Here is a 27144-nt window from a genome sequence, read left to right on the forward strand (position 1 = left end):
AGTACAGTTCTCAGATCATTTATTAGAAACACGGGGCAGTTAAAGGTCGGGGTCAGGGCAGGCAGAGGTTCGTGATAAGGTCAAAGTTAGGCAGGCTCGGGGTCAGGGCAGGCAGAGGTTCGTGATAAGGTCAGAGTCAGGCAGGCTCGGGGTCAGGGCAGGCAGAGGTTCGTGATAAGGTCAGAGTCAGGCAGGCTCGGGGTCAGGGCAGACAGAGGTTCTTGATGAGGTCAGAGTCAGGCAGGCTCGGGGTCAGGGCAGACAGAGGTTCGTGATAAGGTCAGAGTCAGGCAGGCTCGGGGTCAGGGCAGGCAGAGGTTCGTGATAAGGTCAGAGTCAGGCAGGCTCGGGGTCAGGGCAGGCAGAGGTTCGTGATAGGTCAGGTCAGGAGTCAGGGCAGGCAGGCGTGATAAGGTCAGAGTCAGGGGTCAGGGCAGGCAGAGGTTCGTGATAAGGTCAGAGTCAGGCAGGCTCGGGGTCAGGGCAGGCAGAGGTTCGTGATAAGGTCAGAGTCAGGCAGGCTCGGGGTCAGGGCAGGCAGAGGTTCTTGATAAGGTCAGAGTCAGGCAGGCTCGGGGTCAGGGCAGGCAGAGGTTCGTGATAAGGTCAGAGTCAGGCAGGCTCGGGGTCAGGGCAGGCAGAGGTTCGTGATAAGGTCAGAGTCAGGCAGGCTTGGGGTCAGGGCAGGCAGAGGATCGTGATCAGGTCAGAGTCAGGCAGGCTCGGGGTCAGGGCAGGCAGAGGTTCGTGATAAGGTCAGAGTCAGGCAGGCTCGGGGTCAGGGCAGACAGGGCAGGTCAGGTTCGGGGTCAGGGCAGACAGAGGATCGTAATCAGGTCAGAGTCAGGCAGGCTTGGGGTCAGGGCAGACAGAGGATCGTAATCAGGTCAGAGTCAGGCAGGCTCGGGGTCAGGGCAGACAGAGGTTCGTGATCAGGTCAGAGTCAGGCAGGCTCGGGGTCAGGGCAGACAGAGGATCGTAATCAGGTCAGAGTCGGGCAGGCTCGGGGTCAGGGCAGACAGAGGATCGTAATCAGGTCAGAGTCAGGCAGGCTTGGGGTCAGGGCAGGCAGAGGTTCGTAATAAGGTCAGAGTCAGGCAGGCTCGGGGTCAGGGCAGACAGAGGATCGTAATCAGGTCAGAGTCAGGCAGGCTTGGGGTCAGGGCAGGCAGAGGTTCGTAATAAGGTCAGAGTCAGGCAGGCTCGGGGTCAGGGCAGGCAGAGGTTCGTAATAAGGTCAGAGTCGGGCAGGCTTGGGGTTAGGGCAGACAGAGTATCGTAATCAGCTCAGAGTCAGGCAGGTACAAGATGGCAGGCAGGCTTTGGGTCAGGGCAGGCAGAATGGTCAGAACTGGGAAAAACTAGGAAACAGAACTAGAGAAACAGGAAGGCAGGAGAGAACGCTGGTAAGACCTGACAAGACAAGATGAACTGGCAACAAACGGAGAAAACAGTTATAAATACACAGGGGATAATGGGGAAGATGGGCGACACCTGGAGGGGGGTGGAGACAAGCACAAAGACAGGTGAAACAGATCAGGGTGTGACACTTATAAAAGGCGACGTAAAGACTCTTCCCCCATCTCCACATCAATCCCATGTAAAGACTCTTCCCCCATCTCCACATCAATCCCATGTAAAGACTCTTCCCCCATCTCCACATCAATCCCATGTAAAGACTCTTCCCCCCATCTCCACATCAATCCCATGTAAAGACTCTTCCCCCATCTCCACATGAATCCCATGTAAAGACTCTTCCCCCCATCTCCACATCAATCCCATGTAAAGACTCTTCCCCCCATCTCCACATCAATCCCAGGTAAAGACTCTTCCCCCATCTCCACATCAATCCCATGTAAAGACTCTTCCCCCCATCTCCACATCAATCCCAGGTAAAGACTCTTCCCCCATCTCCACATCAATCCCATGTAAAGACTCTTCCCCATCCCCATCTCCACATCAATCCCATGTAAAGACTCTTCCCCATCTCCACATCAATCCCATGTAAAGACTCTTCCCCCATCTCCACATCAATCCCATGTAAAGACTCATCCCCATCTCCACATCAATCCCAGGTAAAGACTCTTCCCCCATCTCCACATCAATCCCATGCAAAGACTCATCCCCCATCTCCACATCAATCCCATGTAAAGACTCTTCCCCCATCCACATCAATCCCATGTAAAGGCTCTTCCCCCATCTCCACATCAATCCCATGTAAAGACTCTTCCCCCATCAATCCCATGTAAAGACTCTTCCCCCATCTCCACATCAATCCCATGTAAAGACTCTTCCCCCATCAATCCCATGTAAGGACTCTTCCCCCAATCAATCCCATGTAAAGACTCTTCCCCCATCTCCACATCAATCCCTGTCTCCACCACTCCTCTTCGTTTCTCCCACGTATCCATCTCCCCTCTGATTCCGGTACTGTCTCAATAGTGTATATTGTTTACCAATATACTTCTATGAAATTATTTATTTCCATCATCCGGTCCCCGATTCCTGCCGACTACGCCACATGTGGCAAGATGATGGAGTGCCACTGATCTTGGGTCAGTCTGGCCTTTTCCCCACTGATGGTGAAGGTTAGGATTGGGGGAGGGGAAGCTGATCATAGAATCATAATCATCTTATCATCTTATCATAGAATCATAGAATCCATAGAATCATAGAATCTATAGCATCATAGAATCATAGAATCATAGAATCATAGTAACCAAGGGACATTTCTTTCCAGAGCGCTATATGACAGTTTGCAGAGGAAAAGGAAGACACTGAATGCACACAATGTTAACACAATAAAACTGTATTACATTTGTGCTTAAAATTATTACAATACATTATTTACAAGTGTTGTTGTTGTTGTTGTCCTTCCTGGAAATAAACATCTCATGCTGGATGACACAAGAAACCCTTATACAATAGCAAGCAGGAAGGAATCTTTCTGTTTCTTACTCCCTTCGAGCTGTTTGTGTTCATTAGCTACAGTGCCTTGCGAAAGTATTCGGCCCCCTTGAACTTTGCGACCTGTTGCCACATTTCAGGCTTCAAACATAAAGATATAAAACTGTATTTTTTTGTGAAGAATCAACAACAAGTGGGACACAATCATGAAGTGGAACGACATTTATTGGATATTTCAAACTTTTTTAACAAATCAAAAACTGAAAAATTGGGCGTGCAAAATTATTGAACACACCATCCCGCAAAGTTCAAGGGGGCCGAATACTTTCGCAAGGCACTGTAACTGTTGCCTTCTTTGTACATGATGCTTCAGCATGGTTGGCCCTTTATTGATAGTTGATCATTTCAATTCAGCTGCTAGGTCAATGTGGTATTTTCCTTCCGAGAAGGAAGGTTCACGGTCCCTCAAAGCCAGGGTGCATCCTAAATGCCACCCTATTCCCTATATAGTACACTACTTTAGACCAGAGCCCTATTCCCTATATAGTGCACTACTTTAGACCAGAGCCCTATTCCCTATATAGTGCACTACTATAGACCAGAGCCCTATTCCCTATATAGTGCACTACACCTCGTAGTAACAATTACCTAACGCTCACAGACCATGTGACCAGCAAAGTCTTCATTGAAGGCAACTTTGAAGGCAACAGTACAGCCTACGTACCAGAAGAGGAAGCGCCAGGCTACTCCCATCTAGTCACTACTGACTGAGAGTTAAAACAGTGATTCAACTAATAGTGATTGAAAGAATTCAAGTATCAGCATGTTGAAGAATGACATTCCGCATGAATGAAAATTGTGACAACAGGTGATCAATAGTCACTGAAAGCTTATCAAATAAATGAAATAAATACAGTCTACAAAAAGTAACCCCCCCAGATACCCCTAGAACCCCCCAGATACCCCTAGAACCCCCCAGATACCCCTAGAAACCCCCCCAGATACCCCTAGAACCCCCCAGATACCCCTAGAACCCCTAGAACCCCCCAGATACCCCTAGAACCCCCAGATACCCTAGAACCCCCCCCAGATACCCCTAGAACCCCCCAGATACCCCTAGAACCCCCCCCAGATACCCCTAGAACCCCCCAGATACCCCTAGAACCCCCCAGATACCCCTAGAACCCCCCAGATACCCCTAGAACCCCCCCCAGATACCCCTAGAAACCCCCCAGATACCCCTAGAACCCCCCAGATACCCCTAGAACCCCCCCCAGATACCCCTAGAAAACCCCCCCCAGATACCCCTAGAAACCCCCAGATAGAACCCCCCCCAGATAGAAACCCCCCCCAGATACCCCTAGAACCCCCCCCAGATACCCCTAGAACCCCCCAGATACCCCTAGAACCCCCAGATACCCCTAGAACCCCCCCCAGATACCCCTAGAACGTCCCCCTCCCCCCCAGATACCCCTAGAACCCCCCCAGATACCCCTAGAACGTCCCCCCTCCCCCAGATACCCCTAGAACCCCCCCCCCAGATACCCCTCCCCCAGATACCCCTAGAAACTCCCCCCAGATACCCCTAGAACCCCCCCCTAGAACCCCCCAGATACCCCTAGAACCCCCCCCCCCCCAGATACCCCTAGAACCCCCCCCCCCAGATACCCCTAGAACCCCCCCACTCCCCCCAGATACCCCTAGAACCTCCCCCCAGATACCCCTAGAACCCCCAGATACCCCTAGAAACCCCCCCCCTAGAACCCCCCAGATACCCCTAGAACCTCCCCTCACCCATCACCCCCCCCGATACCCCTAGAACGTCCCCCTCACCCATCCCCCCGATACCCCTAGAACCTCCCCCTCACTCCCCCAGATACCCCTAGAACCCCCCGATACCCCTAGAACGTCCCCCCTACCCCACCCATCACCCCGATACCCCTAGAACCTCCCCCTCACTCCCCCCGATACCCCTAGAACGTCCCCCTCCCACCCCCCCGATACCCCTAGAACCTCCCCTCACCCATCACCCCCGATACCCCTAGAACCTCCCCTCACCCATCACCCCCCATACCCCTAGAACCTCCCCTCACCCATCACCCCCCGATACCCCTAGAACCTCCCCTCACCCATCACCCCCCGATACCCCTAGAACCTCCCCCTCACCCATCACCCCCCCCGATACCCCTAGAACCTCCCCTCACCCATCACCCCCCCCCGATACCCCTAGAACCTACCCCCAGATACCCCTAGAACCTCCCCTCCCCAGATACCCCTAGAACTACTCCCCAGATACCCCCCCCCTGATACCCCTAGAACCTCCCCTCACCTGTCACCCCCCTCCCCCAGACCCAGTGTGAGAGCACAAACCAAAGGCAGGCAAGGCCTTAACAAAACATGAGAACTCCCGCAAAAAAATGTCCAAGCCCCCCCCCCGCACTAATTACAAGCCACTCCATAGGACCACAGTCCAGAATCGTCAGTCTTCCAAGGAGAGTCCCAAATGAGAGTCTATAAAACGACACGGAGGGAGCTTTCCCGAGCTGAAGAGATCACGATGGTTGGATTGTGGTTGAATTGAAGAGATCACGATGGTTGGATTGTGGTTGAATTCAACCTGAGATCGGATGGTGACGCTCTGTATCTCCGTAGTTCTCTCTTCCCTGCCTGTCCCGGGTCAGATAGTCACTTGGGCCCTAGTGGAGACTGAGTCATATGGGTTTCAGACACTGGGATCTTGATTGTTTAGGTTCTCCCCAGGAATAGGAGGGGGGAGGGGGCGAAGGTGGATTGGGGTATCATTGTCAAGCCAGTGTTTGGTTGTTGGGAAACAAACAAAGTCAACTTTTGTACATGTCGTCCATTGTGACCTTGTAGGGCGCCCCCCTCCTCCTCTGACAACCCTTAGTCTCTATGGCCAGTCTCTAACAGCCAGTCTCTATGGCTATTCTGTACAGCAGAGAAACGGTCCCTTCCAGGTTGAACGTTGGTTGTTGGTTGGTTATATACACGTTAGGGCTCTGACATTGGAGAGGAAGAGAGAGAGAGAGAGAGAGAGAGAGAGAGAGAGAGTTGTAGTAGTGCTTTTGGTGTCTGATTGGATGGCTTCCCTTCCTTCCTTCAGTCTGATTGGATGGCTCTCCTTCCTTCCTTCAGTCTGATTGGATGGCTCTCCTTCCTTCCTTCAGTCTGATTGGATGGCTCTCCTCCTTCCTTCCGTCTGATTGGATGGATCTCCTCCTTCCTTCCTTCAGTCTGATTGGATGTCTCTCCTCCTCCTTCCTTCAGTCTGATTGGATGTCTCTCCTCCTCATTCCTTCAGTCTGATTGGATGTCTCTCCTCCTCCTCCCTTCAGTCTGATTGGATGTCTCTCCTCCTCCTTCCTTCAGTCTGATTGGATGTCTCTCCTCCTCCTTCCTTCAGTCTCTCTCTGCTCTCCTCAATCCCATCACCACCCCCCCCCCCCTCTCTCTCTGCTCTTCATCTGTAGTCAGCGAACCTGCGGGGCGTATCCCTCCTTCATCAGCCCCTCCTCATAGTCCGTCTGACACAGGATCATATTGTTCTTCAGGAAGAACTTATCTCCCACACAAAACCTAGAGAGGGAGGGGGAGAAAAGAGAGAGTTTATTGAGTTTCATTTTTGAGTTGTTTACTTTTTATTTATTTTTACAGGGACAGTGCACATTAATCAACGTTTCAGTAAAAGTGACGGTTTTAGCCAGCCGGATAATTTTCAACCTCAGTCCCTGGGCAGGTTATTAAAAACAATTACAAATAACGATACAGACAATCATTGATCAGTGAGCACACGCAGAGCAACATAGAACAAGCAAGACGTAGAATACAGACAGAACAACATAGAACAAGCAAGACATAGCATACAGACAGAGCAACATAGAACAAGCAAGACGTAGAATACAGACAGAACAACATAGAACAAGCAAGACATAGCATACAGACAGAGCAACATAGAACAAGCAAGACGTAGCATACAGACAGAACAACATAGAACAAGCAAGACGTAGCATACAGACAGAACAACATAGAACAAGCAAGACATAGCATACAGACAGAACAACATAGAACAAGCAAGAACAAGCAAGACATAGCATACAGACAGAGCAACATAGAACAAGCAAGACATAGCATACAGACAGAACAACATAGAACAAGCAAGACATAGAATACAGACAGAGCAACATAGAACAAGCAAGACATAGCATACAGACAGAGCAACATAGAACAAGCAAGACATAGAATACAGACAGAGCAACATAGAACAAGCAAGACATAGCATACAGACAGAGCAACATAGAACAAGCAAGACATAGCACGCAGAGAGAGCAACATAGGACAAGCAAGACATAGCATATAGACAGAGCAACATAGAACAAGCAAGACGTAGCATACAGACAGAACAACATAGAATACAGACAGAGCAACATAGAACAAGCAAGACGTAGCATACAGACAGAGCAACATAGAACAAAAAGCAGCAAGACAAAATCTATAAAAGCAACAAAGTGTTTCCACACCTCACAAGTTACAGACAACATGGAAAGCGGCAACACACAACTAGGGACCACGTTCACAAATCTGACTGGCCTTGAGCTTCATGTTTTTATGGTGAAAGTGTGATATGTGGTGCAGTTGTGTGTGTCTGAAGGCAGTCTATTCCAGACATGGGAAGCTCTCACAGAGAAAACAGATTTACTAAAGGTGCTTTTCCTTAATAAGGGAACTATACAGTCACCTCTCATGGCAGACCTTGTGGATCTGCTGCCATATGTTTGGGTTTTCTGTTTAACAGAAGTACAGGGTGGAGGGGGAGGAGCCAGACCATTTAGGATCTTGAATACAAGACATGCGTCTGTGTATTGCACCAGATCTTTTCCCAGCTCAGGAGCTCATGCTTTCTGAGGATGTAACAGTGATGATGGCTATTGGGCTTCCTATCAGGCACTTTGAGAGCCTGTTTGTAGACAGACTGAATAGGTCTTAATGTTGTACAGCGAGCTTGGGCCCAACTAGTCAAGCAGTATGTTAAGTGGGGGAGTATCATAGATTTGAAGTACAGTTTTGCTACCTCTGTAGTCAAACGATTTCGTATAAATCGGGAAATTAGCTAGGTTGAATTTGGATATTTGAATTACCTTTTTCACATGCTTTTTAAAAGAGAGGTTGGAATCGAGTATGATGCCAAGGTACTTAAAATCAGATACCAGCTGGAGCTTCTCCCCTGACACATAGACATCTGGCTCAGTAACATCAGATACCACCTGAGCTTCTCCCCTGACACATAGACATCTGGTTCAGTAGCATCAGATACCAGGTGGAGCTTCTCCCCTGACACATAGACATCTGGCTCAGTAACATCAGATACCACCTGGAGCTTCTCCCCTGACACATAGACATCTGGTTCAGTAGCATCAGATACCAGCTGGAGCTTCTCCCCTGACACATAGACATCTGGTTCAGTAGCATCAGATACCAGGTGGAGCTTCTCCCCTGACACACAGACATCTGGCTCAGTAACATCAGATACCACCTGGAGCTTCTCCCCTGACACATAGACATCTGGGTCAGTAGCATCAGATACCAGGTGGAGCTTCTCCCCTGACACATAGACATCTGGCTCAGTAGCATCAGATACCAGGTGGAGCTTCTCCCCTGACACATAGACATCTGGCTCAGTAGCATCAGATATCCAGGTGGAGCTTCTCCATAGAGTCACTGAGTCACTATGTAACCTGGACCATTACAGTAGTGAGTCACTGAGTCACTATGTAACCTGGACCACTACAGTAGTGAGTCACTATGTAACCTGGACCATTACAGTAGTGAGTCACTGTGTAACCTGGACCGGTACAGTAGTGAGTCACTGTGTAACCTGGACCATTACAGTAGTGAGTCACTGTGTAACCTGGACCATTACAGTAGTGAGTCACTGTGTAACCTGGACCATTACAGTAGTGAGTCACTGTGTAACCTGGACCATTACAGTAGTGAGTCACTATGTAACCTGGACCATTACAGTAGTGAGTCACTGAGTCACTGTGTAACCTGGACCACTACAGTAGTGAGTCACTGAGTCACTGTGTAACCTGGACCACTACAGTAGTGAGTCACTATGTAACCTGGACAATTACAGTAGTGAGTCACTGTGTAACCTGGACCATTACAGTAGTGAGTCACTATGTAACCTGGGCCATTACAGTAGTGAGTCACTATGTAACCTGGACCATTACAGTAGTGAGTCACTGAGTCACTGTGTAACCTGGACCACTACAGTAGTGAGTCACTATGTAACCTGGACCATTACAGTAGTGAGTCACTATGTAACCTGGACCATTACAGTAGTGAGTCACTGAGTCACTATGTAACCTGGACCATTACAGTAGTGAGTCACTGAGTCACTGTGTAACCTGGACCACTACAGTAGTGAGTCACTATGTAACCTGGACCATTACCGTAGTGAGTCACTGAGTCACTGTGTAACCTGGACCATTACCGTAGTGAGTCACTGAGTCACTGTGTAACCTGGACCGTTACAGTAGTGAGTCACTGAGTCACTATGTAACCTGGACCATTACAGTAGTGAGTCACTGTGTAACCTGGACCATTACAGTAGTGAGTCACTGAGTCACTATGTAACCTGGACCGGTACAGTAGTGAGTCACTGAGTCACTATGTAACCTGGACCATTACAGTAGTGAGTCACTATGTAACCTGGACCATTACAGTAGTGAGTCACTATGTAACCTGGACCATTACAGTAGTCAGTCACTGAGTCACTATGTAACCTGGACCATTACAGTAGTGAGTCACTGTGTAACCTGGACCATTACAGTAGTGAGTCACTATGTAACCTGGACCATTACAGTAGTGAGTCACTATGTAACCTGGACCATTACAGTAGTGAGTCACTGAGTCACTATGTAACCTGGACCATTACAGTAGTGAGTCACTTTGTAACCTGGACCATTACAGTAGTGAGTCACTGAGTCACTATGTAACCTGGACCATTACAGTAGTGAGTCACTTTGTAACCTGGACCATTACAGTAGTGAGTCACTGAGTCACTATGTAACCTGGACCATTACAGTAGTGAGTCACTATGTAACCTGGACCATTACAGTAGTGAGTCACTGAGTCACTATGTAACCTGGACCATTACAGTAGTGAGTCACTATGTAACCTGGACCATTACAGTAGTGAGTCACTGTGTAACCTGGACCATTACAGTAGTGAGTCACTGTGTAACCTGGACCATTACAGTAGTGAGTCACTATGTAACCTGGACCATTACAGTAGTGAGTCACTGAGTCACTATGTAACCTGGACCATTACAGTAGTGAGTCACTATGTAACCTGGACCATTACAGTAGTGAGTCACTATGTAACCTGGACCATTACAGTAGTGAGTCACTGAGTCACTATGTAACCTGGACCATTACAGTAGTGAGTCACTATGTAACCTGGACTATTACAGTAGTGACTCACTGTGTAACCTGGACCATTACAGTAGTGAGTCACTGAGTCACTATGTAACCTGGACCGGTACAGTAGTGAGTCACTGAGTCACTATGTAACCTGGACCATTACAGTAGTGAGTCACTATGTAACCTGGACCATTACAGTAGTGAGTCACTATGTAACCTGGACCATTATAGTAGTCAGTCACTGAGTCACTATGTAACCTGGACCATTACAGTAGTGAGTCACTGTGTAACCTGGACCATTACAGTAGTGAGTCACTATGTAACCTGGACCATTACAGTAGTGAGTCACTATGTAACCTGGACTATTACAGTAGTGAGTCACTGTGTAACCTGGACCATTACAGTAGTGAGTCACTGAGTCACTATGTAACCTGGACCATTACAGTAGTGAGTCACTATGTAACCTGGACCATTACAGTAGTGAGTCACTGAGTCACCTGACCAACCTGGACCATTACAGTAGTGAGTCACTATGTAACCTGGACCATTACAGTAGTGAGTCACTGAGTCACTGTGTAACCTGGACCATTACAGTAGTGAGTCACTATGTAACCTGGACCATTACAGTAGTGAGTCACTATGTAACCTGGACCATTACAGTAGTGAGTCACTGAGTCACTATGTAACCTGGACCATTACAGTAGTGAGTCACTGAGTCACTGTGTAACCTGGACCATTACAGTAGTGAGTCACTATGTAACCTGGACCATTACAGTGAGTGAGTCACTGTGTAACCTGGACCATTACAGTAGTGAGTCACTGAGTCACTGTGTAACCTGGACCATTACAGTAGTGAGTCACTGAGTCACTATGTAACCTGGACCATTACAGTAGTGAGTCACTGTGTAACCTGGACCATTACAGTAGTGAGTCACTGAGTCACTATGTAACCTGGACCATTACAGTAGTGAGTCACTGAGTCACTATGTAACCTGGACCATTACAGTAGTGAGTCACTATGTAACCTGGACCATTACAGTAGTGAGTCACTATGTAACCTGGACCATTACAGTAGTCACTGAGTCACTATGTAACCTGGACCATTACAGTAGTGAGTCACATTACAGTAGTGAGTCACTATGTAACCTGGACCATTACAGTAGTGAGTCACTATGTAACCTGGACCATTACAGTAGTGAGTCACTGAGTCACTATGTAACCTGGACCATTACAGTAGTGAGTCACTTTGTAACCTGGACCATTACAGTAGTGAGTCACTGAGTCACTTTGTAACCTGGACCATTACAGTAGTGAGTCACTGAGTCACTATGTAACCTGGACCATTACAGTAGTGAGTCACTATGTAACCTGGACCATTACAGTAGTGAGTCACTGAGTCACTATGTAACCTGGACCATTACAGTAGTGAGTCACTATGTAACCTGGACCATTACAGTAGTGAGTCACTGTGTAACCTGGACCATTACAGTAGTGAGTCACTGTGTAACCTGGACCATTACAGTAGTGAGTCACTATGTAACCTGGACCATTACAGTAGTGAGTCACTGAGTCACTATGTAACCTGGACCATTACAGTAGTGAGTCACTATGTAACCTGGACCATTACAGTAGTGAGTCACTATGTAACCTGGACCATTACAGTAGTGAGTCACTGAGTCACTATGTAACCTGGACCATTACAGTAGTGAGTCACTATGTAACCTGGACTATTACAGTAGTGAGTCACTGTGTAACCTGGACCATTACAGTAGTGAGTCACTGAGTCACTATGTAACCTGGACCATTACAGTAGTGAGTCACTGAGTCACTATGTAACCTGGACCATTACAGTAGTGAGTCACTATGTAACCTGGACCATTACAGTAGTGAGTCACTATGTAACCTGGACCATTATAGTAGTCAGTCACTGAGTCACTATGTAACCTGGACCATTACAGTAGTGAGTCACTGTGTAACCTGGACCATTACAGTAGTGAGTCACTATGTAACCTGGACCATTACAGTAGTGAGTCACTGAGTCACTATGTAACCTGGACCATTACAGTAGTGAGTCACTATGTAACCTGGACCATTACAGTAGTGAGTCACTGAGTCACTATGTAACCTGGACCATTACAGTAGTGAGTCACTATGTAACCTGGACCATTACAGTAGTGAGTCACTGAGTCACTATGTAACCTGGACCATTACAGTAGTGAGTCACTGTAACCTGGACCATTACAGTAGTGAGTCACTGTGTAACCTGGACCATTACAGTAGTGAGTCACTGTAACCTGGACCATTACAGTAGTGAGTCACTGTGTAACCTGGACCATTACAGTAGTGAGTCACTATGTAACCTGGACCATTACAGTAGTGTGTCACTGAGTCACTATGTAACCTGGACCATTACAGTAGTGAGTCACTATGTAACCTGGACCATTACAGTAGTGAGTCACTATGTAACCTGGACCATTACAGTAGTGAGTCACTGAGTCACTGTGTAACCTGGACCATTACAGTAGTGAGTCACTGAGTCATGTAACCTGACCATTACAGTAGTGAGTCACTGAGACCATTACAGTAGTGAGTCACTATGTAACCTGGACCATTACAGTAGTGAGTCACTATGTAACCTGGACCATTACAGTAGTGAGTCACTATGTAACCTGGACCATTACAGTAGTGAGTCACTGTGTAACCTGGACCATTACAGTAGTGAGTCACTATGTAACCTGGACCATTACAGTAGTGAGTCACTGAGTCACTATGTAACCTGGACCATTACAGTAGTGAGTCACTATGTAACCTGGACCATTACAGTAGTGAGTCACTGAGTCACTATGTAACCTGGACCATTACAGTAGTGAGTCACTATGTAACCTGGACCATTACAGTAGTGAGTCACTATGTAACCTGGACCATTACAGTAGTGAGTCACTATGTAACCTGGACCATTACAGTAGTGAGTCACTATGTAACCTGGACCATTACAGTAGTGAGTCACTGAGTCACTGTGTAACCTGGACCATTACAGTAGTGAGTCACTGAGTCACTATGTAACCTGGACCATTACAGTAGTGAGTCACTATGTAACCTGGACCATTACAGTAGTGAGTCACTGAGCCACTGTGTAACCTGGACCATTACAGTAGTGAGTCACTATGTAACCTGGACCATTACAGTAGTGAGTCACTGAGTCACTATAGTGAGTCACTATGTAACCTGGACTATTACAGTAGTGAGTCACTGTGTAACCTGGACCATTACAGTAGTGAGTCACTGAGTCACTATGTAACCTGGACCATTACAGTAGTGAGTCACTATGTAACCTGGACTATTACAGTAGTGAGTCACTATGTAACCTGGACTATTACAGTAGTGAGTCACTATGTAACCTGGACTATTACAGTAGTGAGTCACTATGTATCCTGGACCACTACAGTAGTGAGTCACTATGTAACCTGGACCATTACAGTAGTGAGTCACTGTGTAACCTGGACCATTACAGTAGTGAGTCACTAAGTAACCTGGACCATTACAGTAGTGAGTCACTGTGTAACCTGGACCATTACAGTAGTGAGTTCTGGTGCAGCTTGTTGTTTGCTCTTTGCACATATATCACTGTATCATCTGAAAACATCTGAACTACAGACCCAGTACAGACAGAAGGCACATCATTAATGTACAGGCTGAACTACAGACCCAGTACAGACAAAAGGCACATCATTAATGTACAGGCTGAACTACAGACCCAGTACAGACAGAAGGCACATCATTAATGTACAGGCTGAACTACAGACCCAGTACAGACAGAAGGCAGATCATTAATGTACAGGCTGAACAGGAGGGGCCCCAGTATTGACCCTTGGGGCACGCCCACATCATAGCTAAGCGTGGGCGACAGCTCACTGAGTTCTGCATTCAAGGTATGATTTAGTCCAATTTCAGTCCAATGGTCCTCTGGTCTAAAGACTGTTTATCCTGTTGAGATCCCTGTCTGTCTGGGACACATGTTCCAGTCCAATGGTCCTCTGGTCTAAAGACTGTTTATCCTGTTGAGATCCCTGTCTGTCTGGGACACATGTTCCAGTCCAATGGTCCTCTGGTCTAAAGACTGTTTATCCTGTTGAGATCACTGTCTGTCTGGGTCACCTCTGTTTCCACCTGAAGCTGTTACAACAACCCTACAGACCTAACCACCTCCCTCCTCCTCTCCTCCATTCCCCTCTCCATCCTCCGCCTCTCTTTTAGCCAGTGGGCCGCTCGACCTTTCCCACATGGGCAGAGTGGAGATTAGAGAGAGGGAGAGAGAGAGGGAAGTGCTTCTGTCCTGAGGGCATTTTATCTCCCTAGCAGTGAGAGTTGGACAAAGTCAGAGCGTAGAGCACCTGTGTTTACTGGGACCAGGGGGGGGGGGGGGCAGTGCCTGTGTTTACTGGGAAGCAGGAGTGGACGGTGCCTCTGGTTACTGGGAGAGGAGAGGAGGAGAGAGGAGGAGTCTCTGTTTGACTTCTCCCTAGCTAGCTGAGAGGAGGAGAGAGGAGGAGTCTCTGTTTGACTTCTCCCTAGCTAGCTGAGAGGAGGAGAGAGGAGGAGTCTCTGTTTGACTTCTCGCTAGCTAGCTGAGAGGAGGAGAGAGGAGGCTGAGTCTCTGGTTGACTTCTCCCTAGCTAGCTGAGAGGAGGAGAGAGGAGGCTGAGTCTCTGTTTGACTTCTCCCTAGCTAGCAGAGGGGAGGCTGAGTCTCTGGTTGACTTCTCCCTAGCTAGCTGAGAGGAGGAGAGAGGAGGCTGAGTCTCTGTTTGACTTCTCCCTAGCTAGCTGAGAGGAGGAGAGAGGAGGCTGAGTCTCTGTTTGACTTCTCCCTAGCTAGCTGAGAGGAGGAGAGAGGGGAGGCTGAGTCTCTGGTTGACTTCTCCCTAGCTAGCTGAGAGGAGGAGAGAGGAGGCTGAGTCTCTGTTTGACTTCTCCCTAGCTAGCTGAGAGGAGGAGAGAGGAGGCTGAGTCTCTGTTTGACTTCTCCCTAGCTAGCTGAGAGGAGGAGAGAGGGGAGGCTGAGTCTCTGGTTGACTTCTCCCTAGCTAGCTGAGAGGAGGAGAGAGGAGGCTGAGTCTCTGTTTGACTTCTCCCTAGCTAGCTGAGAGGAGGAGAGAGGCTGAGTCTCTGATTGACTTCTCCCTAGCTAGATGAGAGGAGGAGAGAGGAGGCTGAGTCTCTGTTTGACTTCTCCCTAGCTAGCTGAGAGGAGGAGAGAGGAGGCTGAGTCTCTGTTTGACTTCTCGCTAGCTAGCTGAGAGGAGGAGAGAGGAGGCTGAGTCTCTGGTTGACTTCTCCCTAGCTAGCTGAGAGGAGGAGAGAGGAGGCTGAGTCTCTGTTTGACTTCTCGCTAGCTAGCTGAGAGGAGGAGAGAGGAGGCTGAGTCTCTGTTTGACTTCTCCCTAGCTAGCTGAGAGGAGGAGAGAGGGGAGGCTGAGTCTCTGGTTGACTTCTCCCTAGCTAGCTGAGAGGAGGAGAGAGGAGGCTGAGTCTCTGTTTGACTTCTCCCTAGCTAGCTGAGAGGAGGAGAGAGGAGGCTGAGTCTCTGATTGACTTCTCCCTAGCTAGATGAGAGGAGGAGAGAGGAGGCTGAGTCTCTGTTTGACTTCTCCCTAGCTAGCTGAGAGGAGGAGAGAGGAGGCTGAGCCTCTGTTTGACTTCTCCCTAGCTAGCTGAGAGGAGGAGAGAGGAGGCTGAGTCTCTGATTGACTTCTCCCTAGTTAGCTGAGAGGAGGAGAGAGGAGGCTGAGTCTCTGTTTGACTTCTCCCTAGCTAGCTGAGAGGAGGAGAGAGGGGAGGCTGAGTCTCTGGTTGACTTCTCCGTAGCTAGCTGAGAGGAGGAGAGAGGAGGCTGAGTCTCTGTTTGACTTCTCCCTAGCTAGCTGAGAGGAGGAGAGAGGAGGCTGAGTCTCTGTTTGACTTCTCCCTAGCTAGCAGAGAGGAGGAGAGAGGGGAGGCTGAGTCTCTGGTTGACTTCTCCCTAGCTAGCTGAGAGGAGGAGAGAGGAGGCTGAGTCTGTTTGACTTCTCCCTAGCTAGCTGAGAGGAGGAGAGAGGAGGCTGAGTCTCTGTTTGACTTCTCGCTAGCTAGCTGAGAGGAGGAGAGAGGAGGCTGAGTCTCTGGTTGACTTCTCCCTAGCTAGCTGAGAGGAGGAGAGAGGAGGCTGAGTCTCTGTTTGACTTCTCGCTAGCTAGCTGAGGCTTAGTCTTCTCCCTAGCTAGCTGAGAGGAGGAGAGAGGAGGCTGAGTCTCTGTTTGACTTCTCCCTAGCTAGCTGAGAGGAGGAGAGAGGAGGCTGAGTCTCTGTTTGACTTCTCCTAGCTAGCTGAGAGGAGGAGAGAGGAGGCTGAGTCTCTGGTTGACTTCTCCTAGCTAGCTGAGAGGAGGAGAGAGGAGGCTGAGTCTCTGTTTGACTGAGTTCTGTTTGACTTCCCTAGCTAGCTGAGAGGAGGAGAGAGGAGGCTGAGTCTCTGTTTGACTTCTCCCTAGCTAGCTGAGAGGAGGAGAGAGGGGAGGCTGAGTCTCTGGTTGACTTCTCCCTAGCTAGCTGAGAGGAGGAGAGAGGAGGCTGAGTCTCTGGTTGACTTCTCCCTAGCTAGCTGAGAGGAGGAGAGAGGAGGCTGAGTCTCTGGTTGACTTCTCCCTAGCTAGCTGAGAGGAGGAGAGAGGGGAGGCTGAGTCTCTGGTTGACTTCTCGCTAGCTAGCTGTCCAACACTGAGCACGGCTGCCTGTAATCTCTCTCTCTCTCTCTCTCTCTCTCTCTGTGTGTGTCTCTCTCTCTCGCTCTCTCTCTCAGTGGTGTGGGAGAGTGATGGTGGAGTGGACAAGAGGAGGCAGAACACCTGAATCTCTGCAGGGTTTTAGGCCTGGTATTCTTTACTTTTCTAGGAGTGGGATGGGAGGACAGAACCGTTTGTTCTACATAACTACTCATTAAGAAGTCTCAAATATCTTTTAAGCCAACATACAATATATGTGTTATGGGATTTTCTCAGGTTTCATTCAGATGACATTAGAGGGCTACATCTTTATGTTGTGGAACTTCATTTCCTTATTTTGGCCCGTTGATCCTTTGTGAGACTATGTGGAACTTTGTTTAAACTTTAATTTGTTGTAATAGAGAAGAAGCCAATCTCAGGTGCAGCCTTGCTGGCTGGGCACCCATCCATTACACAGGATCAAATATCCTCAGGTAATCTCCATCCTTCCTGCTTGTTGACATGGCGATTAACACCAGTCGGAGGTGTGCTCAGCCTAATGGTGTCAGCCCGGCCAATACAAAACGTCTGCTTTAAGATGACACATTATTTTCCCAGAATACATTAGTTTTCCGCCTCCTCTGACACATCGTTCATTCTCTCCCTCTGTCCCTCCATCCTGTTTTCTCTCCTCCCTCGTTCCGCTAATAGGATTCCTCTCCTTTATTTATAGCCTTCTCTTCTTTTACTCCCTCACGTTCTCTCTCTCTGTCTCTCTCTCTCTCTCTCTATCTCTTCCTCTGTCTCTCTCTCTCTCTCTCTCTATCTCTTCCTCTGTCTCTCTCCCTCTCTCTATCTCTTCCTCTGTCTCTCTCCCTCTCTCTCTCTCTATCTCTTCCTCTGTCTCTCTCTCTCTCTCTCTCTCTCTTCCTCTGTCTCTCTCCCTCTCTCTATCTCTTCCTCTGTCTCTCTCCCTCTCTCTCTCTCCCTCTCTCTCTCTATCTCTTCCTCTGTCTCTCTCCCTCTCTCTCTCTCTCTCTCTCTCTCTCTCTATCTCTTCTCTCTCTCTCTCTCTCTTTCTCTCCCCCTTTCCCCCTCTCTCTCCACTCACAGCTCTTGCCCCCCCCCCCCCAAACACACACACTTATGTCACACAGACAAATGATTTCTGCTGGTGAAATTTCAACAGCATATGATGAGGATATTGCACTATGCCCTAACAGAGCTGTGTCCACTAAATTACCTGGTAAGAGTCCCAAATGGCACTCTATTCCCTATGTAGTGCACCACCAACCAGGGGGAGGAGGAGGAGGAGGAAGAGGAGGAGGAGGAGGAGGAGGAGGAGGAGGAGGAGGGGGAGGAGGAGGAGGAGGATGGTGAGGAGAAGAGAGGAGAAGGAGGAGGAGGAGGATGAGGAGGAGGAGAGGAGGGGGAGGATGGAGAGGAGAAGGAGGGGAGGAGAGGATGGAGAGGAGAAGAGGAGAAGAGAGGAGATGAGAGGAGAGGAGAAGGAGAAGGAGAAGGAGGAGATGAAGTTTTCACAGTTTTCATCACTGCACGCTCACAGATATATTGGTACGCCAGCTATTTGCCCCAGAGGCTCACCGTTAACTAGAGTACTCACTTTCCGCTCAAATGAAGGAACAGGGAGGGAAGGAGGGAGCTTGTCAAATAAATGAAATAGTCTCTGTTAGCTGTACCAAGGCTGCTTCCTAAAAGTCCCCCTATTCCCCAATGGGCCCTGGTCAGAAGTAGTGCACTACGTAGAGAATAGGGTACCATTTGAGACTCAAAGCCAGTCTCATTACCGTTGCAGTGAGGTTATTGGTTAGAAAACACCAGGGATTCGTTGTAACAACAAGATGTAAATGATGTTTCCCACCCAGGTTTAATGCTGCTGGGCGATCAGAAACATACCCAGAGTTTGACAGGGGGTTTAAATAAACGTCTCAGGTATATCACATGTCAGGTCACAGATCACAGGTCACGGGTCACATGGATACAATGTCTTATATTACATCACTGAATATTCAACTGTTAATATTTAAATCCCGATAATTTAAATAATAATACATATCATTTTCTTGCAAAATAATGAAATGAAATGAAATAAAGGTTCAATAAAAAATAAAAACCTGGAGGAACACAGACTAACCTGGAGGAACACAGACTAACCTGGAGGAACACAGACTAACCTGGAGGAACACAGACTAACCTGGAGGAACACAGACTAACCTGGAGGAACACAGACTAACCTGGAGGAACACAGACTAACCTGGAGGAACACAGACTAACCTGGAGGAATACAGACTAACCTGGAGGAACACAGACTAACCTGGAGGAACACAGACTAACCTGGAGGAACACAGACTAACCTGGAGGAACACAGACTAACCTGGAGGAACACAGACTAACCTGGAGGAACACAGACTAACCTGGAGGAACACAGACTAACCTGGAGGAACACAGACTAACCTGGAGGAACACAGACTAACCTGGAGGAACACAGACTAACCTGGAGGAACACAGACTAACCTGGAGGAACACAGACTAACCTGGAGGAACACAGACTAACCTGGAGGAACACAGACTAACCTGGAGGAACACAGACTAACCTGGAGGAACACAGACTAACCTGGAGGAACACAGACTAACCTGGAGGAACACAGACTAACCTGGAGGAACACAGACTAACCTGGAGGAATACAGACTAACCTGGAGGAACACAGACTAACCTGGAGGAACACAGACTAACCTGGAGGAAAACAGACTAACCTGGAGGAATACAGACTAACCTGGAGGAAAACAGACTAACCTGGAGGAAAACAGACTAACCTGGAGGAAAACAGACTAACCTGGAGGAACACAGACTAACCTGGAGGAACACAGACTAACCTGGAGGAACACAGACTAACCTGGAGGAACACAGACTAACCTGGAGGAACACAGACTAACCTGGAGGAAACAGACTAACCTGGAGGAACACAGACTAACCTGGAGGAACACAGACTAACCTGGAGGAACACAGACTAACCTGGAGGAATACAGACTAACCTGGAGGAACACAGACTAACCTGGAGGAAAACAGACCAACCTGGAGGAACACAGACTAACCTGGAGGAACACAGACTAACCTGGAGGAATACAGACTAACCTGGAGGAACACAGACTAACCTGGAGGAACACAGACTAACCTGGAGGAATACAGACTAACCTGGAGGAACACAGACTAACCTGGAGGAACACAGACTAACCTGGAGGAACACAGACTAACCTGGAGGAACACAGACTAACCTGGAGGAACACAGACTAACCTGGAGGAACACAGACTAACCTGGAGGAACACAGACTAACCTGGAGGAAACAGACTAACCTGGAGGAATACAGACTAACCTGGAGGAACACAGACTAACCTGGAGGAACACAGACTAACCTGGAGGAACACAGACTAACCTGGAGGAACACTTACAGACTAACCTGGAGGAACACAGACTAACCTGGAGGAACACAGACTAACCTGGAGGAACACAGACTAACCTGGAGGAATACAGACTAACCTGGAGGAAAACAAACCTGGAGGAATACAGACTAACCTGGAGGAACACAGACTAACCTGGAGGAACACAGACTAACCTGGAGGAATACAGACTAACCTGGAGGAACACAGACTAACCTGGAGGAATACAGACTAACCTGGAGGAATACAGACTAACCTGGAGGAATACAGACTAACCTGGAGGAATACAGACTAACCTGGAGGAATACAGACTAACCTGGAGGAAAACAGACTAACCTGGAGGAATACAGACTAACCTGGAGGAATACAGACTAACCTGGAGGAATACAGACTAACCTGGAGGAATACAGACTAACCTGGAGGAATACAGACTAACCTGGAGGAACACAGACTAACCTGGAGGAATACAGACTAACCTGGAGGAATACAGACTAACCTGGAGGAATACAGACTAACCTGGAGGAATACAGACTAACCTGGAGGAATACAGACTAACCTGGAGGAACACAGACTAACCTGGAGGAATACAGACTAACCTGGATGAATACAGACTAACCTGGAGGAACACAGACTAACCTGGAGGAACACAGACTAACCTGGAGGAATACAGACTAACCTGGAGGAATACAGACTAACCTGGAGGAATACAGACTAACCTGGAGGAATACAGACTAACCTGGAGGAACACAGACTAACCTGGAGGAACACAGACTAACCTGGAGGAACACAGACTAACCTGGAGGAATACAGACTAACCTGGATGAATACAGACTAACCTGGAGGAATACAGACTAACCTGGAGGAATACAGACTAACCTGGAGGAACACAGACTAACCTGGAGGAATACAGACTAACCTGGAGGAATACAGACTAACCTGGAGGAATACAGACTAACCTGGAGGAATACAGACTAACCTGGATGAATACAGACTAACCTGGAGGAACACAGACTATACAGACTAACCTGGATGAATACAGACTAACCTGGATGAATACAGACTAACCTGGAGGAACACAGACTAACCTGGAGGAACACAGACTAACCTGGAGGAATACAGACTAACCTGGAGGAACACAGACAATACAGACTAACCTGGAGGAATACAGACTAACCTGGAGGAATACAGACTAACCTGGAGGAATACAGACTAACCTGGAGGAATATAGACTAACCTGGAGGAATACAGACTAACCTGGAGGAACACAGACTATACAGACTAACCTGGAGGAACACAGACTAACCTGGAGGAACACAGACTCAAATGAATAAATACAGACTAACCTGGAGGAATACAGACTATACAGACTAACCTGGAGCAACACAGACTAACATGGAGGAACACAGACTAACCTTGATAAATACAGACTATACAGACTAACCTGGAGCAACACAGACTAACCTGGAGGAACACAGACTAACCTGGAGGAATACAGACTAACCTGGAGGAATATAGACTAACCTGGATGAATACAGACTAACCTGGATGAATACAGACTAACCTGGAGGAATACAGACCAACCTGGAGGAACACAGACTAACCTGGAGGAACACAGACTAACCTGGAGGAACACAGACTAACCTGGAGGAACACAGACTAACCTGGAGGAATACAGACTAACCTGGAGGAATACAGACTAACCTGGAGGAACACAGACTAACCTGGAGGAATACAGACTAACCTGGAGGAACACAGACTAACCTGGAGGAACACAGACTAACCTGGAGGAACACAGACTAACCTGGAGGAACACAGACAATACAGACTAACCTGGATGAATACAGACTAACCTGGAGGAATACAGACTAACCTGGAGGAATACAGACTAACCTGGATGAATACAGACTAACCTGGAGGAACACAGACTAACATGGATAAATACAGACTAACCTGGAGGAATACAGACTATACAGACTAACCTGGAGCAACACAGACTAACCTGGAGGAATATAGACTAACCTGGAGGAATATAGACTAACCTGGATGAATACAGACTAACCTGGATGAATACAGACCAACCTGGAGGAACACAGACTAACCTGGAGGAACACAGACTAACCTGGATGAATACAGACTAACCTGGATGAATACAGACTAACCTGGAGGAATACAGACTAACCTGGAGGAACACAGACTAACCTGGAGGAACACAGACTAACCTGGAGGAACACAGACTAACCTGGAGGAATACAGACTAACCTGGAGGAATACAGAATAACCTGGATGAATACAGACTAACCTGGAGGAATATAGACTAACCTGGAGGAATATAGACTAACCTGGATGAATACAGACTAACCTGGATGAATACAGACCAACCTGGAGGAATACAGACTAACCTGGAGGAATACAGACTAACCTGGAGGAACACAGACTAACCTGGAGGAACACAGACTAACCTGGATGAATACAGACTAACCTGGAGGAACACAGACTAACCTGGAGGAACACAGACTAACCTGGAGGAACACAGACTAACCTGGAGGAATATAGACTAACCTGGATGAATACAGACTAACCTGGATGAATACAGACTAACCTGGAGGAATACAGACCAACCTGGAGGAACACAGACTAACCTGGAGGAACACAGACAATACAGACTAACCTGGATGAATACAGACTAACCTGGAGGAATACAGACTAACCTGGATGAATACAGACTAACCTGGATGAATACAGACTAACCTGGAGGAACACAGACTAACATGGATAAATACAGACTAACCTGGAGGAATACAGACTATACAGACTAACCTGGAGCAACACAGACTAACCTGGAGGAATATAGACTAACCTGGAGGAATATAGACTAACCTGGATGAATACAGACTAACCTGGATGAATACAGACCAACCTGGAGGAACACAGACTAACCTGGATGAATACAGACTAACCTGGATGAATACAGACTAACCTGGAGGAATACAGACTAACCTGGAGGAATACAGACTAACCTGGAGGAACACAGACTAACCTGGAGGAACACAGACTAACCTGGAGGAACACAGACTAACCTGGATGAATACAGACTATACAGACTAACCTGGAGCAACACAGACTAACCTGGAGGAACACAGACTAACCTGGAGGAATATAGACTAACCTGGATGAATACAGACTAACCTGGATGAATACAGACTAACCTGGAGGAATACAGACCAACCTGGAGGAACACAGACTAACCTGGAGGAACACAGACTAACCTGGAGGAACACAGACTAACCTGGAGGAACACAGACTAACCTGGAGGAATATAGACTAACCTGGATGAATACAGACTAACCTGGATGAATACAGACTAACCTGGAGGAATACAGACTAACCTGGAGGAACACAGACTAACCTGGAGGAACACAGACTAACCTGGAGGAACACAGACTAACCTGGAGGAACACAGACAATACAGACTAACCTGGAGGAATACAGACTAACCTGGAGGAATACAGACAATACAGACTACCTGTATGAAAACAGGTTCCCCAGACACCACAGTGATTCCCCTCCTCCCCAGACACCACAGTGATTCTCCTCTCCCCAGACACCACAGTGATTCCCCTCCTCCCCAGACACCACAGTGATTCCCCTCCTCCCCAGACACCACAGTGATTCCCCTCTCCCCAGACACCACAGTGATTCTCCTCTCCCTAGACACCACAGTGATTCCCCTCTCCCCAGACACCACAGTGATTCTCCTCTCCCTAGACACCACAGTGATTCCCCTCTCCCCAGACACCACAGTGATTCTCCTCTCCCCAGACACCACAGTGATTCCCCTCCTCCCCAGACACCACAGTGATTCCCCTCTCCCCAGACACCACAGTGATTCTCCTCTCCCCAGACACCACAGTGATTCCCCTCTCCCTAGACACCACAGTGATTCTCCTCTCCCTAGACACCACAGTGATTCCCCTCTCCCCAGACACCACAGTGATTCCCTCTCCCCAGACACCACAGTGATTCCCTCCTCCCCAGACACCACAGTGATTCCCCTCTCCCCAGACACCACAGTGATTCCCTCTCCCCAGACACCACAGTGATTCCCATCTCCCCAGACACCACAGTGATTCCCTCTCCCCAGACACCACAGTGATTCTCCTCTCCCCAGACACCACAGTGATTCCCCTCTCCCCAGACACCACAGTGATTCCCTCTCCCCAGACACCACAGTGATTCTCCTCTCCCCAGACACCACAGTGATTCTCCTCCTCCCCAGACACCACAGTGATTCCCATCTCCCCAGACACCACAGTGATTCCCCTCTCCCCAGACACCACAGTGATTCTCCTCTCCCCAGACACCACAGTGATTCCCCTCCTCCCCAGACACCACAGTGATTCCCCTCTCCCCAGACACCACAGTGATTCCCCTCTCCCCAGACACCACAGTGATTCTCCTCTCCCCAGACACCACAGTGATTCTCCTCTCCCCAGACACCACAGTGATTCCCCTCTCCCCAGACACCACAGTGATTCTCCTCTCCCTAGACACCACAGTGATTCCCCTCTCCCCAGACACCACAGTGATTCCCCTCTCCCCAGACACCACAGTGATTCTCCTCTCCCCAGACACCACAGTGATTCTCCTCTCCCCAGACACCACAGTGATTCCCCTCTCCCCAGACACCACAGTGATTTCCTCTCCCCAGACACCACAGTGATTCTCCCCAGACACCACAGTGATTCTCCTCTCCCTAGACACCACAGTGATTCCCCTCTCCCTAGACACCACAGTGATTCCCCTCTCCCCAGACACCACAGTGATTCTCCTCTCCCCAGACACCACAGTGATTCCCCTCCTCCCCAGACACCACAGTGATTCCCCTCTCCCCAGACACCACAGTGATTCCCCTCTCCCCAGACACCACAGTGATTCCCCTCTCCCCAGACACCACAGTGATTCTCCTCTCCCTAGACACCACAGTGATTCCCCTCTCCTCAATACCATCCGTAATTCTTAAAGTGGGACTGTGTGATGCTGCTGTGGTCTCTGGGCTGGGGGTCGGGGTCATCCAAGGGGGTGAAGGGAAGGGGAGAGGGACAGAGGAAGGCAGGGAGGAAGAGAGGGATAGCTCTAGGGGGTAGAAAAGATGAGTCTCAGCCTCCCTCAATCCAGCAGGCTGTTAGCCACAGATCAGCCCTGGGGGACAGACAGACAGACAGACAGCTAATCGATATGGGCCTGTCGTCCCTCTCCTCTCCAGCCTCATCAGCCAGCCAGACCAGACCGTCCCTGGACCAATTTACCCCTGATGAGGCTAGCTGCTGGAGGTCACGGTCTGGGTCTGGGTCCTGGAGTCCCAGGCGATACCCTATTCCCTATGTAGTGCACTATGTTTCACCAGGGCCCTCATAGTAAAAATCTGGTCAAACGTAGAGGCTGCAGCACAGCAGCTGGGAGCAGGGGAGGGGGACAGGGCAGGGGAAGAGCAGAGCTGATAGTCTCCAGTCTGCAGCAGGGGAGGGGGACAGGGCAGGGGAAGGGCAGAGCTGATAGTCTCCAGTCTGCAGCAGGGGAGGGGGACAGGGCAGGGGAAGAGCAGAGCTGATAGTCTCCAGTCTGCAGCAGGGGAGGGGGACAGGGCAGGGGAAGAGCAGAGCTGATAGTCTCCAGTCTGCAGCAGGGGAGGGGGACAGGGCAGGGGAAGGGCAGAGCTGATAGTCTCCAGTCTGCAGCAGGGGAGGGGACAGGGCAGGGGAAGGGCAGAGCTGATAGTCTCCAGTCTGCAGCAGGGGAGGGGGACAGGGCAGGGGAAGGGCAGAGCTGATAGTCTCCAGTCTGCAGCAGGGGAGGGGGACAGGGCAGGGGAAGGGCAGAGCTGATAGTCTCCAGTCTGCAGCAGGGGAGGGGGACAGGGCAGGGGAAGAGCAGAGCTGATAGTCTCCAGTCTGCAGCAGGGGAGGGGGACAGGGCAGGGGAAGGGCAGAGCTGATAGTCTCCAGTCTGCAGCAGGGGAGGGTGACAGGGCAGGGGAAGGGCAGAGCTGATAGTCTCCAGTCTGCAGCAGGGGGGGGACAGGGCAGGGGAAGGGCAGAGCTGATAGTCTCCAGTCTGCAGCAGGGGAGGGGGACAGGGCAGGGGAAGAGCAGAGCTGATAGTCTCCAGTCTGCAGCAGGGGAGGGGGACAGGGCAGGGGAAGTGCAGAGCTGATAGTCTCCAGTCTGCAGCAGGGGAGGGGGACAGGGCAGGGGAAGAGCAGAGCTGATAGTCTCCAGTCTGCAGCAGGGGAGGGTGACAGGGCAGGGGAAGGGCAGAGCTGATAGTCTCCAGTCTGCAGCAGGGGAGGGGGACAGGGCAGGGGAAGAGCAGAGCTGATAGTCTCCAGTCTGCAGCAGGGGAGGGGGACAGGGCAGGGGAAGGGCAGAGCTGATAGTCTCCAGTCTGCAGCAGGGGAGGGGGACAGGGCAGGGGAAGGGCAGAGCTGATAGTCTCCAGTCTGCAGCAGGGGAGGGTGACAGGGCAGGGGAAGAGCAGAGCTGATAGTCTCCAGTCTGCAGCAGGGGAGGGGGACAGGGCAGGGGAAGGGCAGAGCTGATAGT

At 49.3% G+C, this 27144-nt stretch overlaps 1 pseudogene; it reads right to left on the reverse strand.

Moving 5' to 3' along the window:
* Window positions 1-6368: 6368 nt before the first annotated feature.
* The window catches only part of LOC135570146 (LIM domain only protein 3-like), a 41681-nt pseudogene continuing 20905 nt past the window's right edge, over window positions 6369-27144 (reverse strand).

This window comes from Oncorhynchus nerka, unplaced genomic scaffold, assembly GCF_034236695.1.
Source record: "Oncorhynchus nerka isolate Pitt River unplaced genomic scaffold, Oner_Uvic_2.0 unplaced_scaffold_1082, whole genome shotgun sequence".
NCBI lineage: Eukaryota > Metazoa > Chordata > Actinopteri > Salmoniformes > Salmonidae > Oncorhynchus > Oncorhynchus nerka.